The sequence below is a fragment of the Moschus berezovskii genome, chromosome X (assembly GCF_049115385.1).
Source record: "Moschus berezovskii isolate FMDL1 chromosome X, NW_MosBer_1.0, whole genome shotgun sequence".
NCBI classification, from domain to species: Eukaryota; Metazoa; Chordata; class Mammalia; order Artiodactyla; family Moschidae; genus Moschus; species Moschus berezovskii.
Genome location: NC_142488.1, coordinates 60756454 through 60768253, shown reverse-complemented (window position 1 = coordinate 60768253; position 11800 = coordinate 60756454). Strand labels below are relative to the sequence as shown.

General features: G+C 50.5%; 1 non-coding gene across 1 annotated transcript; it reads right to left on the bottom strand.

The window, feature by feature from the left end:
• Nucleotides 1–11003: 11003 nt before the first annotated feature.
• On the bottom strand, nucleotides 11004–11075 carry TRNAC-GCA (transfer RNA cysteine (anticodon GCA)). Its single transcript has one exon. It is a non-coding gene; the product is annotated as a tRNA-Cys (tRNA).
• Nucleotides 11076–11800: the final 725 nt, after the last annotated feature.

The window sequence follows — 11800 nt, the reverse complement described above, 5'->3', positions numbered from 1 at the left end:
CCCACCTTGAAGGGAACTCCAGGGCATAACGGAACAGTGATGGCAGGATCCTCCTTAGAAGCTTCCTGGAGGTCTTTCCCTCACACTGGTATCTAATTAAGGTACACAGGTAGCCCCTGTGGCACTTGGAGCCAATTTGAAAAAGTTGCTCTTCTGGGTAGACAATTTAGAAATGGGTGCCCCCTTCAGAGGGCAGATGCTATTCCACATCAAGACACACAGACTGGCAGAAGGAGAAGGAGCAGAGCAGTGACTCTGTCTTCATGTCCTTTGGGGTGTCCCCCATCTCTACCCCTTTCCATCCACAGCCACTGTCACTGCCCTAAGTCAGTCTCCCACTATCACTCCCTGAGATTCCAGCTTCCCCAGCCTTCTCACTAGCGTCCCTGTCTCGCTTCTGCCCTGCCAAGTCCCCTCCTCACTGCTGCCAGACAGATTGTTCTCTTTTTTTTTAATTTTAATTGGAGGCTAATTACAATATTGTAGTGGTTTTTGCCATACATTGACATGAATCAGCCATGGGTGTACATGTGTCCCCCATCCTGAACCCCCCTCCCACCTCCCTCCCCATCCCTCTGGTTCATCCCAGTGCACCAGCCCTGAGCACTCTGTCTCATGCATGGAACCTGGACTGGCGATTCGTTTCACATATGATAATATACATGTTTCAATGCCATTCTCCCAAATCATCCCACCTTCGCCCTCTCCCACAGATTCCAACAGTCTGTTCTTTACATCTGTGTCTCTCTTGCTGTCTTGCATATAGGGTTATCATTATCATCTTTCTAAATTCCATATATATGCATTAGTATACTGTATTGGTGTTTTTCTTTCTGACTTACTTCACTCTGTATAATAGGCTCCAGTTTCATCCACCTCATTAGAACTGATTCAAATGCATTCTTTTTAATAACTGAGTAATATTCCATTGTGTATATGTACCACTGCTTTCTTATCCATTCATCTGCCGATGGACATCTATGTTGCTTCCATGTCCTGGCTATTATAAACAGTGCTGTGATGAACATTGGGGTACATGTGTCTCTTTCAATTCTGGTTTCCTCAGTGTATATGCCCAGCAGTGGGATTGCTGGGTCATATGGTAGTTCTAGTTCCAGCTTTTTAAGGAATCTCCACACTGTTCTCCATAGTGACTGTACTAGTTTGCATTCCCATCAACAGTGTAAGAGGGTTTCCTTTTCCTCTGCACTCTCTCCAGCATTTGTTGTTTGTAGACTTTTGGATAGCAGCCATTCTGACTGGTGTGAGATGGTACCCCATTGTGTTTTGATTTGCATTTCTCTGATAATCAGTGATGTTGATCATCTTTTCATGTGTTTGTTAGCCATCTGTATGTCTTCTTTGGAGAAATCAGACAGATTGTTCTCTTAGGCGAAGAAGATTATGTCCCTCCTAGGCTAAGCCCCTCAATTACTGTCTTTTGTCTCAGGATCAAGGCCGTGTTCCAGGGTGGCACTTAAGGACCTTCATAGGTTGGCTTGGTACCAGCTGGCTTGGGCATGAATCCTGGCTCTGCCATTTATCAGCTGGTGACCTTGGGCAATCCATTTACCTCCCTGTACCTCAGTTTCCTTATCTGGAAAATGGGAATGCTGCTTGATAATGACAGTATCTACCTCGTGGGAGTGGAGAGAAGAGTAAATGAGGTTATACAGTTAACAAAGCTCAGACAGTACCTATGAACTGAGGCCCCAGAAACACTTGTGGTCAGGTCCCAAAGGGCCTCAGCCACGGCTCCATATAAGTCAGAAAATGGAGCTGGAGTTGGACGGAGGGAAGGAGGATGCTGTGAGAGAGGCTAAACATGGCCTCATTTTCAGGAGCGGAGAGGAAGATCTGGCCTTGGGTAGGCAGTTCACGGAGGGCAACAAAACCGCAAGCACAGGCTCCCAAGGTTCCTGTGGTCCCTGAACCCAGCCTGGGGAAAGACAGAAGGAAGCTGGAACGCTCAGGGACTCCCTGGTACCTCTTAAGTCTCAGTTTTCTCATCTGCAAAATGAGGATTCAAATTATTTAATGGGGTAGCTGTGAGGTGAAGGGAATGCACAGAACCCACTAGCATAACACTTCGAGCATCACAGGTACTCAAGAAATCACTGGGAAGGGGACAAAAGAGGAGGGTATAGATACCCAGGCCAGAACAAAGGGCCCAATGCTGCCTGTCCGTCTACCAGCTCATCTGGGTGTGACCAGATGGGACATATCCCACTTGCTGCAGGAGCATTGCTGGGTTTATTTTGGAGCCAGGGTGGTGGTAGAGGCAAAAGGGATTTGGCCGCACCCTGGTGCACATCAGGCATCGGAAGATGGGTAGCCAGGCCCTCACAACTCTGAGCCTCAATCCCCGAGCCTCAATCCCCTTAGCTGTAAAGTGGGGATATTATCACCAGGCCCACGTGGCTACTGTGAAGCTGAAATAAGCTAATGAACAGAAAAGCAAATCATACAGAATGTGGGCAATTCTTGGTTTATCAACTGTAGAAGAAGCAACTTAGAATCAAGGTTCAGAGCACTGGTTTTGGAGTAAGACTGATCTAGGTAAAAGTCTGGGTCTCCCCTTCCTAGATACACAGTCTTAAGCAAGTCATGTAACTTTCCTTGGTCTCAGTCTCCTCATCTATAAAATGGGAATAATAACAGTACCTACTTCACAGGATTTGTGAGGAAATTCAGAGATCATTTTGACACACCTCCCAGTCCATGTAAACATTCAATACATATTGTTTTTAAAGATAATATTATTCCTCAAGGACAGAACCCAGGTCTTCAGCTTCTAAATTTCTTTCTTCATAAACTTCATCATGTAGCCCTAGTGTCTGTCTACATGTAAATGATAAACCCTTGTAAGCTAAGGAATCCTTAACTGTCAGCCATTTTATGGCATAATGGACTATCAAACCTGGAGGAACTGTTGAAAATCAATTATTCTACTTACTCCATTATACAGATGGGAAAACCGAAGCTCAGTGAGCAGAAGTGATAGACCTCAAACTAACCACGTGAGTGTTGCATATCAAGGCCTCCTGACCAAAAGCCAACACCCCATGCTCACCAATGTTGCCCCTTCTCTGGAGTTATTTCTGAGTGGAAGAGATGCCCCCCCCCAAAAGGCAGGGTAAAACTTACTATGGCTTCCCCAGAATCCTACCAGCTTAGGACCTCTCCATCTCATTTTGCCGACCTTGTCCCAGGCCACACCTAGTCGGTGGCCTATCCCCGCCTCAGCCTGCCCTCCTTCCACTCTGAGTGCTTCAACAGCCTAGGCCGGGTGGTCTGTAATTGCTTCCTGTCCTCACAGGCTCTGTTTGTTTGCTCTGTGGCCGCTTCCTCACACCCCGGCACACCGGAGGTGCTGACCAGCAGTGCAGGACTCCTGGGGCCTGGCCCCCAGCCTGCTCTCAGATGTTGGGCCAGCCCTCCACAGACCCACCACCTGGAGCCCAGGAACCCAGCAAGGCCCTGGAGACACCCTCCCTCAGCACTTCCCCCGGCTTCCGCAGCCCACCCCCACCCTCTAGCAGCTGGTCATGCCCCCAGCTGGGGGAGAAGCCAAAAAATCAACAGGTGGTGATCCAGAGGGAAGCCCTGGTAGGACTTGGACTGACTGAGTGGGACAACCCCTGCCCCCGTCCCCTAGCCCACCCCTACTTGCAACCCCTGCCCAGTGGGACTCAGACAGTAGGTCCAAATGATTCTGCCTCACATCACAACTTTGAAACTCTGTGAGGTTGGAATGTGTGTAGGGGAGGAGGTAGGGGGGAGGGTTGCTTAGTTTGTCCCTGAAAGTCTCTTAGTCTAGGATAAAACAACTCAATGCAGTAAAACTACAGACCTGGGCTTCAAACCTGCCACTTTTGTGACTTTAAAGCGAATTACTTAAATTTTCTTAGCTTCCATTTTCTCCTCTGGAAAATGGGACTAATACACTCTATCCCCTGCTCAGGGCTGTTGTGAGGTTGACAGGAGCCATCCTGTGTGCATTGCCTGGTAGGTGGGGTAGGTGGGGTAGGTGTGGAGGGTGACCAGCTGGTTTACCTGGGACTGAGGGGTTCCTGAGGATATAGAACTTTCTGTGCTAAAATCTCCACAGACCTGAGCAAATTAAGATGCATTTGTTACCCTCAGAATAGGTGTCAGATGAATGTTTGTTCCTGAAACCAGATCCCCACTGCCTATCTCTCATTTCTCCACATAACTTGATATTCCTCAGTCTAAAAGTCTCTTCTCTCAAATTTGCTCCCATGCTTTCTCAGGAAGCCTCCTAGATGCATGTCATACAGCGTGCTCTGCGTCCCCTTCCACAGCAGTGGTATCCATCGCTTCTGCCATGCTATCAAGCCTTCTTCTCTTCAGCCCCTCTGCCACCAGACCCCATTGTCTCTGCTCTGGACTATTATACCAGCTTCTTCTCCAAGCCCTCTACATCCCATCTCATCCCCCTGCCACACACCCTCAAATAAATAATCTCTTTTCCACTTTGTCTAGGCTCCTAGCCCCACTCCCACCACCACACACTTGCACCATACACCATACACATCCCAGGACACCCACACTCTGTCTGAGTCTCAGTATGAAGGATTTCAGTTTGATTTAGGAACCTTTGACAGTGGGATAAGGCCTCAGAAGAGGTGAGAGGGGAAGGTCTATAAACTTTTCCTTTGAGAGTAGGGATTTTAAATATAGAACAGTTGCAATGGGTGGGGTGTTGTCTGAAAGCAGAGGCATGGCTGCACTGATCTCTAATGGATGGGTTCTTGCATCTACTGCCTGATTTCCAAGGCCTCTGGGATTGTTCTTCTCCCCAAAGCCCCTGCCCTTGAGGCCTAGGCAGACCAGGCCAGGAGAAACAGAAGTGAATTCCACTTAGTTGGCTCTAGGCCGTAGATACTGCAGGGAAGTGTGTGCATAGTGTGTGTGTGTGTGTGTGTGTGTGTGTGTGTGTGTGTGTGTGGTGTGTGTTAGGGGGATTTGGTGAGTGGGCAAAGCCAGGTGAACAGTCCCTTATGGCCTGTTCCTTTTTTCCAGCTAGGGAGACACTGTGCTCTAGCTGATAGGCTTGAAAATCAGGGGCATGAGCACGGAAAGGACACTGCCATCTCCTTGGGGCCCCTGGCCGCAAGCTCACACTGCCCCTCCTCAGCACCCGAGGAAACTGCCGTCAGCAGAATTCCTCACGTCCTGCTGCTGGGGCCATGTTTATCCAGTACAGCAAACCTACCCAGAAGCGTCTTGTGGCAGCCTCAGAAACACAGACTCAGAGGAGGCCTGAGGGCCTGAGGGAGGGAGGCCAAAGGGAGAAGCTGAGAAAGAGACAGAGAGTGAAGCTCAGAGATGGAGGGTGAGAGACAGAAGCTAAGAGGATGCCCCTCTGGGGCAGCAAGATGTTGATGCAGGAAGATGGAGAAACAAGCAGGACTTGGGATGTGATGGGAAAGCAGACTGCGAGGAAGAACAGGGATCATGCTAGAGAGAGATACGATGACAAAACCAAGACAGCGACAGACAACGGAGCCAGGCAAACAGCAAAAAGAAAAAGCAGAAGGGAGAGGGAAATAAAGGAGATGGAAGCAGGAGGAGCAGTGGGGAGACAGACACAGGGCTGGGGTGGTCAGAGGGCTGGACAGGGAGGGAAGCAAAAAGCAGCATGGGAGGCGGTGGGGTGGGCTGGATGGGGGCGGCCACAGGGCCCCCTCCATGCACAGACACATGGCCAGCCCAGCCCCAAGTGGGGCTGTTTGCAGAAGGAAGCCAGCTCTGTGGTCCGGGCGCCCCAGGCCTGGCGGCGGCCGCCCCCTGCACTTAATGAGATTCTTGTTCAGAGCTGCGGGAGATGGGGCCAGGCTGTGGAGTCCCCGCAGTGTCTCTGCTCTCACCCAAAGGGGGCCTGGGCCGGGGCTGGGGCCCGGGCAGCAGTAGAAGCTGTGCAAGAAAGCAACCAGACAAAGCTCAGCCGCTGAGGTTACCAGGCCTCAGGAATGGAGGGGGTTGCAATGGCAGAGAAGCCATGTAGCCTCTGCAGAGCCCTGGGGGGAGAGGGAAGGGCACAGGGCCACACTGGCCAGCAGACAGGAGTCCTGGGTTCTAATCTTGGCTCGGTCCTCCACTCTGGCTGCGTGACTGTGGACAACAGCCCTCCTTTCTCTATGGATCTCAGTTTCTCCACTTGCTCCCATGAAGGGCCAACTTGGGCAGGTGAGAACCTTGGAAAAGCAGAATGTATGCCCTGGCTAAGAGGACAACTGCCACTCAGCTCCAGCTGTGGCCTTTTGGGAATGTGGGCCCAGTGTTACTAGATTTTCAGATTTTTTAGAAGTTATAAATCTGGATTTTTATGTAAAAATCTCCTGAATTTTCAATGATGGCAGCTAATTTCTTCTCAATGTAGGTACTTTGTGAGCCAAAGAAAACACTCTGAGGGTCTTAAGTGGCCCATAAGCTACCTGTTTATGGCAGTCACGAAGGCCCACACCAGCTCTGACAATTGCCACATCTGTGGCTCCACCACCATCCTGAGCAAAGTCCAAACCTCATCCAAATCTCATGTCCTTGGAGAATAGCCAGACACCAAGAGGAGGCTGCCTTGCCCTGGGACCGGTTGGAAGGGTGGGGGGAGATATGACCCAAGAAGTTAGGCTTCTGGATGATCTGTTTACTGGCCAGTGATTTGCTTCTAAAGCTCCCACCTCTCCCTAACTCAGCCAAGTCCTTCAAGGCCTTCCTCTGAGAACACATCCTGCCTCTGCCTGAACCAAAGAGCAGGCAGGTACTATGCAAAGCCCTCAGGACCAGGCTGAAGAAAGGCAACTCCCCAGAGACAGGTCTGTCCTTTCCCTGCCACTCTGACCACAGGGTCCAGGCTAGGTGAGCACCACCCTGGCACCAGCTTGGGGAAGATGAAGGTGGGGAGCGGGTAGGAGAGGAAGGGGGCGGAGCATCCTGGCATGTGCATCCCCCATGTGCATCCCCACCCCTTCCCACTCCACAGCCCATGAAGCCCAGCCAAGCATGACAAGGGTTAATTGGATACCCCCAGCTGGAATCATAGAGTCATAGGCCTGGAACGGACCTTGGAGGTCATCTCTCAGGGAAAGAGGAGAGATTTTAATTACTCAATTCAACTGGGCTGGAAACACCCCCAGCCCAGATTGTTTATCTAGAAGGAGGGAAAGCTGGAAAGAGCTGCTAGGCTGGGAGCCTCCTGAAGGGTAGGGCCTGGCCACTTGGGTCACATTCCTGTCAGTGCCACCCCCACTGTCAGCATTGCTTCACTCTGGGGTGGGCACACAAAGCTTGGCTGAATAATTGACTAACAGGCAGGACTAATGGTACTGGGAGAAATCATGAGTGACAAGACCCTAAGTGTGTGTGTGTTAGTCACTCAGTTGTGTCCAGCTCTTTGAGGCCCCATGGACTATAGCCTGCCAGGCTGCCCATGGAATTCTCCAGGCAAGAATACTGGAGTGGGTAGCCATTCCCTTCTCCAGGGGATTTTCCTGACCCAGGGACAGAACCCAGATCTCCTGCATTGCAGGCAGATCCTTTACCAGCTGAACCACCAAGGAAGCCAGACAAGACTCTGCACCAGGAAGGAAATGACCAGGGCTCTAGGATTGACTCCAAAGGTCACAGGGCTAAGAAGAAGCTACACTGAGCACTTTTCCATGATGCCTCTTTTCACAGGACAAGGGTAGGAACTTCAAGAGTGGCCAGACTAGAGGGGCCAGCCACCTCAGCTCCCACTTCAGCAGACTCTGAGCCCCTTTAGGCTTCCTGGTCCAGTCAATGCTTCCAAGTCTTCTAAGCTCCACTCATAGTGTGACCCTAAATAAGAAAGCTTCACCTCATGATTCTTTGCACAGAACCAAAAAAAATGAATGAGTTGGTTACAGCAGGAGGCTTAAGGTCAGACACCAGGAAGAACTTCCTGAAGGTGGAAACCCGTAGAAGCAGCAATCCAGGTGGACTCTGGAGTCTCCTGCCCTGAACAGGAAATGCAATGGGGGATGGGGAAGTAACATTTAGAGCTGGGCAAAGGCTGGCTGAGTAATTTTTCCACTCAGCCTAGAGTTCAGTGTTGATGGGTGGCGGGAGGGAGAGGAGCTCCCCAGATTGGGGCAAGGGAATCAATTCACTTCATTTCCTATCACTACTCTGGAGCAAATGGCACATAGTAATGTTCCCACTCCAGTTCTGAGGCTGCTGATTAAATGGTGGAAGCTCAAGCCCACCACAGCCTCTTTCTCCCCATAAGCCATCCAAGAACTCAGCTGAGGCAGACAGAGCAGACCCTGTTGTCTGTCTTCACTAGAGAAGCCCAGAAATCAATGATGGCCCCTTGGCTCAGGGCCCAAAAAGGGGCTAGGCTGGGGGAGAGAGAAGGGAATGAAGGCCATGACCATCAACACAGTGTGGGGGAGGGGGGGTTAGGGGTGGTGGAAGTGGGGGATTAGAGAACCACATGTCTCCATCCAAGGCAGAGGGGAGTGAGAAAGACACAGAGCTCCCTTGGGAACTCTCAATAGCTCTTTAAAGGGTGTTCATAGTTACCTTGTTCTCTGCTTTAAAAGTCCAGAGGGTTTAATAACACTTTTAAGTGGCATCTTCTATGGGGAAGTTCCCACTGGCTATAGGCCCAGGCTGTGTGTGTCATTTCCATCCCAACCCCTTTTCGACAGCCAGAAAGAAAGAAAGTGTAGAAAGTGAAAGTCGCTCAGTCGTGTCTGACTCTTTGCGACCCCATGGACTACTCAGTCCATGGAATTCTCCAGGCCAGAATATTGGAGTGGGTAGCCATTCCCTTCTCGAGGATATCTTCCCAACCCAGGGATTGAACCCAGGTCTCCCTCATTGCAGGTGGATTCTTTACCAGCTGAGCCACCAGTGAGCCCAAGAATACTGGAGTGGGTAGCCTATCCCTTCTCAAGATGTACATTTATCACAGCCAAGGAATCAAAGCTTGAGTGTTCTAGGAGTTCCCCTTGATATCTATCCTCCATCCTTGCTGCTTCAGTACCCCACTTTCTTCTTGCTCTGCCTCCAAATGGAAATGAAGTCCTGTTTGGCTCTTGAATGGACAAAGCTCAAATTAGAAAGCCTCCTGCTATTCAGGAGGTCATTTTGACACCCTGACCCCTGTCATTCCCCACCACTCCCATCCCTAGTACATTTTCTTCTGGGAACTGACCTAGGCTACAGGGACTAAAGGAAGGGCCTAGGACAAATCAGACTGAGGATCCATTCCTGAGGATCGCAGGGAGAAGGGAATGAAAGAGGGAGGGGTGGAACTGGGTGGCCTTTGGGCTAAATCAGATAATAAACGTAAGCCACCTGCCGTTTGAGGCCAGAGTATAAATCGCTAATCGGTTTGGGACTTGCACATCCGCTAATGAATTTCTCTCTATTCCCAGAAGGTCTCTCTGGAGCTGCCTCACTGGCAGGGGGCCAAGCAGCGAGTTTCTGGGGCTGGGGGCAGCTCTTTGCAGCCTTCAGCCCTGTTTCTCCTATCCCCCAACCCCTTTCAGCCCCTCCCAGCCCCTGTCCCCCATGGTCCTTGCCAAGTTGGAAAACTCAGAAAAAGAGAAGAGATCAAAGGCAGCCAGTGCCCCATGGACCCAGATGAGGGCTCCCAACCTTGGCCCTCTCTTTTCCCTGCACCACCCTCAATGGCCAGCAGCTTCCTTAGTCTCTCTGACAGGCTCATGGATAGGGGCAATGGATAGAGCACCGGCTATGGGGTAAATCCAACCTAACTAGGCTCCATCACAGCTCTGCTTCTCTGGGCTTTGGTTAATCCAGCTGTGAACTGGAGACCATCATGTCTGCTTCATGCGGTGGTTTGAGGAATAAATAAAGCCAAGTAAGAGAAGTTCCTACCCTAATGCCTAGCACATAATTGGTGCTCAATTCATGAACTTTATCTCCTGCTTCTCCTCTAATATCATCCAGACCAGGGGTCAGCCATTCTTGGCCTCCTAGAAGGAATTATCAAAAATGGAAGCTGAATGAAGTTGGCTGAGAAACGAAAAGCTTCCTGACCAGACCTGTCACCCCACCCCCAGCTTTGGCTTTTAATGTCAACAGTGCCCACTTGCCACCTCTCTGGACTTCAGAAGCAGCTTCAGGCACCAGAGTTGAGGGCTGGATGGACCAACCTCTCCCCTTCTAGTGCATTCTGTGGCCTAGGGACTATGGGCACAGCCCTCTGGGCAACTCCTGGGTACTTGAGGCAGCCTAGGAAAGGCCTCAGGTCGCCACCACTAGGGTAGAGGTCCTCTCATGTCAGGTCACAGATAGCCACAGCTGTGGGCTCTGGGCTGTGTCTCTGCCCGCTTGCTCTGTCCATGTCCGTCCCTGTCTGATACCCCTTGATTCACACAGATTCAGGCAGCCAACACAAAGCTGTGCCCCTGATATGATATATGCAGGGGACAAGCAAAGATGCTACAGAGACAATAACCTGGGATCCCCAGAGGGTTCATATTTTGGCAGCGAGCAGGCCAAAGGAATTTAATTAAATGACAGTATGTGTCCAGGGAGGGACACCAATGTGGGCAGATAAAGGTCTCCCCATTGGCCCTGAATCTAGCCACTCCTTCAGCAACACTCCCGGTCACACCTGCAAAGAAGCCTGACGATAAAGAATCCACCTGCAATGTGGGAGACCTGGGTTTGATTCCTGGGTTGGGAAGATCCCCTGGAGAAGGGCATAGCAACCCATTCCAGTATTCTTGCCTGGAAAATCCCATGGACAGAGAAGCTTGGCAGGCTACAGTCCATGGGGTCACAAAGAGTTGGACACAACTAAACCACCAAACCAAGTAGGTGAACTTCCTGGCAAGGTCCTGTGCTATGCTATGCTTAGTCGCTCAGTTGTGTCCGACTCTTTGTGACCCCATGGACTGTAGCCTTCCAGGTTCCTCTGTCCATGGGATTCTCCAGGCAAGAATACTGGAGTGGGTATCCTTTCCCTTCTCCAGGGGATCTTCCCCACCCAGGGATCGAACCTGGGTCTCCTGCATTGCAGGCAGATTCTTTACCAACTGAGCTACTGGGGAAGCCTTATCTAAGCTCTATCCCATGCAGCCTCTGATTCTACTTACCCATAATCTCCAGAAAAGCTAGAATAGAACTAATTGATCTTTCCATTCTACCCAGTAACATGGAAGAGATGGGCAGCATGAATTAATCCTTTCTCCCCTCCTGGCCTCAGTGTCTTCATCTGTACAATCGGAAGAATTGGATTCAATATTTTCTGAAGGCCCTCCCATGATTGAGTTCCTCCTGCAGGCAGAAGAGAGCCAGTCTCTAGGACTGGCAGGAACCCCATATTAGATGCTGGTTCTGTCTCTATAAAACTAAATTGAGTAGCTAATTCTGAGCCAGGAGCAGGTGAACCAGGTTCTGCCTGATGCCAGGTGGGCCAGACTCTCTTCATGTGACTCTCCCAACAGGTGCCAAAATCAAAAGCTCACATTCTCCAGGGTGTTGTTGATAGATGTAATCCAGGCCCACAGAGAGCTCTCTGTGACAGTGCAGCCCAGCCTAGCCCTACTCTGGCCAGTGAAAGTCGCTCAATGGTATCCGACTCTTTGTGACCCCACGGACTATATAGTCTATGGAATTCTCTAGGCCAGAATACTGCAGTGGGTAGCTATTCCCTTCTCCAAGGGATCTTTCCAACCCAGGGAACAAACCCAAGTCTCCCGTATTTCAGGTGGATTCTTTACAAGCTGAGCTACCAGGGAAGCCCAAAAATACTGGAGTTGGTAGCCTATCCCTT